This window comes from Passer domesticus, unplaced genomic scaffold (genome assembly GCF_036417665.1).
Source record: "Passer domesticus isolate bPasDom1 unplaced genomic scaffold, bPasDom1.hap1 HAP1_SCAFFOLD_104, whole genome shotgun sequence".
NCBI lineage: Eukaryota > Metazoa > Chordata > Aves > Passeriformes > Passeridae > Passer > Passer domesticus.
In genome coordinates this window covers 34,236-42,097 of record NW_026989905.1, presented here as the reverse complement: position 1 = coordinate 42,097, position 7,862 = coordinate 34,236, and the positions used below count along the sequence as shown (strand labels likewise).

Below are 7,862 nucleotides of genomic sequence, written 5' to 3'. Positions count from 1 at the left end.
CCTATTTTATTTGGTCCCTGTTAGAGAGCCTTTTGGGCAGATGCTGTGGCCTATGTGCACAACCCTGCAGATAAAAACCAATGGAAATTCTGTGGATTTAGAAGCATGCTTGCCAACACTTCGGGTACGTGCCTGATAGCAGAAGCTTGCTGCCCTTGGACAGCCAGCCTGAGAAAGTTTGCCAACTGAAGAAGATGTGAAAGAACATGGTCTGAAGATTCTAGCAGAGGATGAGAAAATGTTCTACTGATATTGCTGACAAGCTGAGTTACGTGACCAAGATATGTTTCAGAAATAGTCTTTGTTTTATGTATAAGTGCTTTGTTAACCAATCAGGTACTTTCCCATGTCGCCTGAACCCTGGAACCATATAAATGTACCCTGAAACTAACAGTAAATGGAGCATGGATCATACTTCTATGAGGACTCGATCTTTGACTCTGGAGGCCCCTCTTCGTTTTTCCCCTACCCCTCCTCTCTCTCTCTCCAGCAAGAGGTCCGGTTGTGCTTTAGTTTTTTGTGGTTTTATTAATCCCCTCAACAGCAGAATCAGCTTGTGACTTCTATTATGAAGTTTTGATATACAGGTGTAGCACATAAAGGTTGTTCTTGTTTTTAAAGCCATCTCAGACACAGACCTGCAAGCTCCTGTGACTTTGAGAACTGAGTGCTCTCAGACAGCAAATTGTGCATGAATAGGAAACTTGTAGTTCCCGTCTCCATTACACACAGCAAAATGTAAAGTGGTTGGAATTGTTGTAGATAGAAATTGATCAAGCCAATTTAATAATAATAAATATATGTATATAATTTATTGTGTGACTGATACACAGTTTTGAGATCCACAATCAAAGGGACAGGGTTGAGCCTGGATGGACACTGGGTGAACACTGATCCGACCTCTATCGCATCAGACCCGCTCTGTTCACTAAGGCAGTCTGGTACAGTCAGGTTTTATACCCTTTCTGTTGCTCGAGGAAGCGTCTCTCTTGTTCTTTTCATAGTCAAACACATTCATGATGTCCTCTTTCTCCAAGTTGCACTGGACAATGTGGTTCCTGGCAAGCTGTGAATGCTGATGGTAGGGGGAACCTGGTATTTGGATACAAGTTCCCTGATAACTTCTGCTATCTTGATCTCAGAGCTTGATGAGCGTTGACCGCCCAGGTGGCATTTGAGTAAGGATCCATCTCCTTCCCCAGCTAGGCTCTTTTAATTGCAAATTAGACCCCCTCCTTCCTGCTGTCTGCAGTTTTGCAATGACATGCAGCAGTCTCTAAGCATGAAGCAATTCCATGTGGATTTGAAAATGCTTTTGTGTATTTCTTTTAAACATTATAACATATCTTCCTCTCATATTCTACATAAGCACAAATTACCTATATCACATATTACAGAATGGTACCAATTCTAGCCTTTATTTTGCCTTCTTTTGCTGCCATGCATCAAACTGGGTCAGACTCATCAATGAACTGGGTTCTTCCAGGATGGGGTGTGCAAGGATGATCCCTCAGCTCATGTGTGGACCTGGTGTGCACCAGGCCAGAGACGTGACTGTCATCCATAGCCAGCCCCTGTCTGCCAAGAGAACAGGGAGCTGCAGCTCTGAGGAACTCAGGGGTTAGGCAGCAAACAGCCCAAATGCCTAGTTTATATCAGTTACTGGTCAGGAGGATTTACTGCGGAGAGATTTTTATCTTCCTGCCCAGAGCTGGAAAAAAAGAGCTCTCTCTCTGTGAAGAGACTCTTTTCAACAGGTTCCAGCTCTGCTGCTTGTTTCAATTAAAAGCAGAGCCAAACTCTTCTGTTGGTCACATCAAACCAACATAAGTTTCAGGAGTCTATGAAAAACATAAGAGTGTCAATATTATTTCATTTTATAATACTTACAGTCTTCTAATTCAGCCATGGGATAATTAGGCCATCACTGACTATATCAAATAACTGGAAAAACCACTGGAAAAGAAGTTTTTTTACAACTAAGTTTTAAAAACTAATGAATGAATTTCATAAAGAAAACCATGTAGTAAGAATACAGTAATTTATATATCTCAAAGCTCTTTGATAATGGAGCCCTGAACCCCAGCCATGTGCAGTGCAGCCTCAGGCCTTTGAGGCCAGAGAACTGCCAAGGCTCAGGGGTGGGATGATCCTTTGTCCAAAAGCGGCTCCAAGACTGACTGGGAATCAATCCAGAGCAGGGCTCACACAAAGAGCAAACTCTCAAGGCCAAAGCCAAACCTTCATCATGTTGGATTTGTTTTCACACTGATCTGGAGCAAATTTGCCTGACCTGCAACACCAGTCTTACTGTAAAACTTTACATGAGCTACTAAATAAGCACTGTCCTGTCCTGAGCTGTGCTGCCCAAATACTGTGGAGAACTTGCTCTGCCTCTGCCCTGTGCCCCTGGGGCTGCTCTTGGCCAGGCAGCCTCAGTGGAAGCCAGCACTGGCTGCAGCCCCAGCGGGCCCCCATGACAAGGCCCAGCAATTGAGAGGCCAATGGAAGCACTGGGCAGCAGCAGAACCCTCAGCAGAGTTCTTTGGACAACAATGGACTGGCCACAACTCCACTGCAGCATGACTCCCAGTCAGGCTACGTATGCAGGAGCAGAGTTATAAGAAAACTGTGGAGAAAAATCAACAACTGACCATCTGAGCTCGTACAGCTTGCGAATGCCAAGATAGCAGCCTATCAGCACAAGTGGCACAGTGAACACTGTCACCACCGTGCCTATCATGCAGGTCCTGCGCACATCCTGGGGGCAGACAATTCTTGGGAAGCGCACTGGATCCGGGGCATATATTCCTGTTTCATTGATAATATCTGTGGGAGCGATGGGGAGCGTGAGCCCGTGCTGTGCTGCACTGCTGAGCTGGCAGCACGGTGGATACGGGCAGGACATTCTCTGTTTCCCCCAGAGCTGGGGCCTGCAGGCACCTTGCCGGCCCTTGGCACAGGCTGTGCCAGCCAACAAAGCCCAGCAGGCCGGGAGGAGAGCCCGGGGGCTGCGCAGCTGCTTGGGCAGTGGCTGCTGCCAGGGACACGGGCCAAAGCCATCCCTGAGCAGCCACTGCCAGCCCTGGCCCTCCCTGCCCCGTCACAGCTCCCCCAGCCCCAGGGGACAGGCTCAGGCCCTGTCAGGAGACACTGGAGCAATCACCTGCTGTGCCAGTGCCTGGAACTGCCTGTTCTCCTGCAGAAGAGGCTGCCACTGAGCCACTGCTTCTTCCTGGAACAGCCACCTTCTGTGCCAGATTTTGGGTCATCGCTGGAGAAAGAAAAGGGACAGATGGATCAGATGGGACAGTTCCCCATCGGGGAGGTGTCATCTTCAGAAGCTAAAACTGGTGAAAGTCATGGACAAGGATCACGAAATCAGATGAGCTTCTGGGATTGGACAGGCTCCTCCCTTCTCCAAACCACCACCTTTTGTGATCTGCCTGGAGACTGGGAAATTGCAGGGTATCTCAGGGTGGGCATGGCCAATGGTGCAGTTTGGGCTCCCTGGCAGCAGATGCCAAATGCCTTCCTGCAGAGGCTGGGCAGAAGCTGCAGCCAGGCCAGGCTGGGAAGCAGCCCTGCAGGGCGTCAAAGCAGCAGCGGGGCAGCGAGGCTGCCATGGATCCCTCCCCGCTGTGCCGGGCACGGCGTGTCCAGATGTGCAGCCAAAGGCCCCGGCTGCTGAGTCCCAGGGGAAGCATGAGGGAAATGCAGCCACCACAGCATCTCTCCAGGTCACTCAGCATCTGGCCCAGATGTTTTCCTGACTCCAGGAACTTACTGTCTCCTCTTTGGTACTGCCTGTTGGAGGACCTTAAAAGTACTTCCAGTTCGTGTGGATGGATCCCACAAAAATAGGACTCAGCCTGCGGTGTCAGCAGGGACACACTACTCACCCCTGCCATGGGAGCTGGGATTGTGTGCAGCATCCAGCCCTGGGGCTTGAAAAGTCCTCCCTGCAGACACACCTGTAACAGCCACAGAAGCTTCTGTCACCTTGTTCTTCCAGGCTTACAATAATTATTCTCTGAGGGAAACTGGTGAACTAACCTGCAGAAATTCCCAAGGGTTCCAAATCATCTTCCATCCCCACTGCTGGAGAAGCCATCCCAGCACCCTCACCTAGAAGGGAGCACAGATCAGAAGTGTTTCCATGGTGTACTGGAATCTCCTTCTGCCTTAGGGATCTGGGCACTGACCAAGGGAGGGAAATGCACTGACCATGGCGTCTCACCTGTGCACTCATCATCTGGTCCAGATGTTTGGCTGCATCCATGGATTTTTTGTCTTCTGTGTCTTGGGTCTTGTATCTTCGAGGACATTGGAGAAAGGTAGTTCCTCTTCATGAGGATGGGTCGGATAAGGCCATGGGAGCCAGATGTCAATGACCATGACCAAAGCAGTACCAGGGGCTGAGGAGCTATGGCCTTGCCCCGGTCACTCTCCACACTATTTCCTAGCTCTGTGGAACATCCTTGGAGTGGAAACTGAGGAAGCCCCAGGCCCCTGGGGTCTCCCTCCCTCCCTCCCTCCCTCCCTCCCTCCCTCCCTCCCTCCCTCCCTCCCTCAGAAGAACCCCTCCCCAAAGCCCTATCAAAACCATCCCCAGCACTTCCCGGGGAGCAGGGAGCGCTGTCCCGGGAAAGGGCAGCCAGGCTGCTGGCTCACCTGCTCCCCGCGCTTGCAGCGGAGCAGCCTGGGCAGCCCTGGCAGGCAGGGCCACGGCCAGGAGCAGCAGGAGTAGGAGGCGCAGAGCAATGGCCATGGTGCCTTGCCCTCTGCCATTCCCGCAGCTCTTGCTGCCACCTCTGTCCCGACACCGCTGTCCCAACGTCAGCACCGCTGCTGCCACCGCCGCTGCTGCCGCAACAGTTGTGCTCAGGGACTGACTGCTGGCTCCTTGTGCTGCTGTGCAACCACGGGGCTCTGGGACCTCTGCGACCTCAGAGCCTGCTGTGAGCTCATGGCCAGGGTGCAGTTGTTTCGGCAGCTGGATCTGCCTTCTTCGGGAGTGAGCTCATCCTGCCCAGCTGCTCTGCCCAAGGGCTGTGACACAGTCCCAGCCCAGCTGATTTCACAGGCTGGGACATGAAGGGATGGAGAGCAGCTCCACCAAGGACTTCGTGTTGCTGCTAGAAGAGAGGCTGGACATGAGGCAGCCATGTGCATCCAAGGGAGAGTGCCCAGCAGGTTGAAGGAGGTGATTCCACCTCTCTGCTCTGGTGAGACCCCACCTGGAGTACTGTGGAAGAGGTTATACAGTGACCTCTGTGAGCCATCGAGAAGTCTGATAAGAGGATCCATGTTAACCCCTGAAAGAATTTTCTACCAAGGTTGTTGACATAGAAACCAAGAAAGAAAGAAGGATAAATAAGAGAAACCTGCAACTCCCTATTTCAATGAGTATTTTGTTTGTATCTCGTGACCAATGAATAAAGTATAAACTTAAGAGCTTTGTAAGAATGGAGAAAAAGCATGCAGGCTAGAATAAAAATAGGGTTTGAAGCCTTCTGGAAATGGAGTGTGTTGCCTTGTAGTGTCTCGATCTCTCCCACAACAGAGTACTGCATCCTGCTCTGGGTCCCCAAGACAGGAAGGACATGGTCCCGTGAGATCTAGTCCAGAGGAGGGACAAAATGCTCTGAGGGCTGGAGCCCTTCTGCTTTGGAGACACAGGCTGGGAGAGCTGGCAGTGTTCAGCCTGGAAGAGAGAAGACTCCAGGGACACCTGATTGCTGCCTTTCAGGGCCTTATGGGGGCTTGTAAAGAGATGGGACTGAATTTTTAGTAGAGCCTTTTGTGACCAGACAGAGAGGGAATGGTTTTAATCTAAAAGATGGTCAATTCAGACTAGATGAAAGAAACACATTTTTTACACATTTGCTTTTGAAACCCTGGCACAGGTTGCCCAGAGAGGTGGACATCCATCCCTGCAGACATTCAAACTCCTGCTCAGAGCAACCTGACCTAGTTCAAGCTGTCCCTGCTCACTGCAGGCCATTGGGACTAGATGGCCTTTAAATGTCCCTTCCAACCCAAGCCATTCTGTGCTCCTGTGCACCATCAAAGCAGTGCTGCATTAGTGCTGGGCTGATTATGCTGGCACCTGTATTTTGGTACTTGTGCCATTTAGCAATTGGCCACGAGAGGATTGATGGGCTGGACAGTGAAGTCTGCAAATAACACTCAGTGTGCTCTAGGAGAAACAGGAGAGGAACACGGCTTCCAGTTCAGATAAATGCCAGCATTTTGCTGCGCATTCCTGGTTAGAGAAAGAAAGGAATGTCCTGAAGATCCCTTCATGTGGGTGCATTATTGGCCATATCAGTACTTGTGTTCTGTAAAACAGGTTAAGTTGTTACAGCTTCTTGCCCCATTTATCCCTGGATAAACCCCAAATACTGCATTGCTCCTTGTCTACTTTCTTCCAAGTCAGGGCAAATTTTGTTCATTACTGAGTGGGACATATTCATCTGTTCACAAGCAAATTCCTCTTGCCACTCTCACAATGGCAAGACTGCTTTGTTGATTTGCTCTAATCAGACTGTAATTAAGGCCTACCTCTCACTAGAATTAAAGCTGATGCATTGGGAGGTAAAGTGTTGAGTCATTTCTCCTGGAGTCTGACACTGTAGAGAGTTGTTCTGTAAGTAAATGCCATTTGAATACAGGTGTAGTCTACCATACTTCTGGCATACTAGAAGTGAGAAAAAACCCTTTGAATCAGGATTTTATCCTTTCTTCCTCCACCTCCTCCTCCCAGGAATTTTAATCTCTGAGGTCTAAGCTCTTCAGCTGCCTCACAAACATTGTTTTAATTCAGACAAGCATCCATGCAGTGAGCCACAAATCAGGACCGTGGTGTGAACCTTGAAGCAATGTAGGTTTATAGCACTGAAAATAATAATCCAATACCCAGGTTAAGCCAAGCCTATTGGTTATTTCCCAAATAACTCTATCTATCCTCAGTGATGTTTCAAAAACGATCATTGTGAAAGCTAGGAGCGGGGAGAGAGAATGTTATCAAAATTAAAAATAGAGCTTTCTCAGATTTATATATTCCTATAAAAAGAGAGTCCAAACTGTTCATCTATGGAACATTAAGTAAGAAGTGAACAAAAGACTGTCAAAATAATTGCTTGGGGAACAAAAATAACCATAAATAAAAACAAGTTTAAATGTAGATAATAAGTAAACCATCATGCTGAGAAAAAAAACAGACCTGCCAAAACTAAAACCAATAAGGCTGTTTCATCTGTCTCAATTAAAAAAAAAAATAAATAAAAAAAAAAAAAACCTGAAAATAATCAGAGATTCTCAAGGGCATTACTATATATAGAAACTTCCTGGTATTGGGAAAAACATGAAGGAAAGTGTAGCATGCAATTCACAGATGTAACCTAGAATTTGTTAGGGAGGGCCAGGGGTGGCAGTGGCTGCTCAGGGATGGCTTTGGCCCGTGTCCCTGGCAGCAGCCACTGCCCAAGCAGCTGCGCTGCCCCCGGGCTCTCCTCCCGGCCTGCTGGGCTTTGTTGGCTGGCACAGCCTGTGCCAAGGGCCGGCAAGGTGCCTGCAGGCCCCAGCTCTGGGGGAAACAGAGGACGTCCTGCCCGTATCCAGCATGCTGCCAGCTCAGCAGTGCAGCACAGCACGGGCTCACGCTCCCCATTGCTCCCACAGATGCGGCCAACCCCACAACACGTGTTTCCCATTCCCAGAAGAGCCTCAGAATGGGTTGCTGTTGGGGAACCCTCTGTTTGCATGTGATAAGGGCAAGTCTGGCTATCTGTTTCTGCCAGGAAATTATTTGGAAGTGCTCAACTGAACCTCAACTCAGAGTTTCGGCACTGCAGTTC

General features: G+C 49.2%; 1 long non-coding RNA gene across 1 annotated transcript; it reads right to left on the bottom strand.

The window, feature by feature from the left end:
• Positions 1 to 3,742: 3,742 nt before the first annotated feature.
• On the bottom strand, positions 3,743 to 4,522 carry LOC135291697 (uncharacterized). The gene is made up of 3 exons (XR_010354447.1): positions 4,241 to 4,522; positions 4,057 to 4,128; positions 3,743 to 3,974 (listed from the first exon to the last, which is right to left on the bottom strand). It is a non-coding gene; the product is annotated as an uncharacterized LOC135291697 (long non-coding RNA).
• Between the last annotated feature and the right edge of the window lie 3,340 nt (positions 4,523 to 7,862).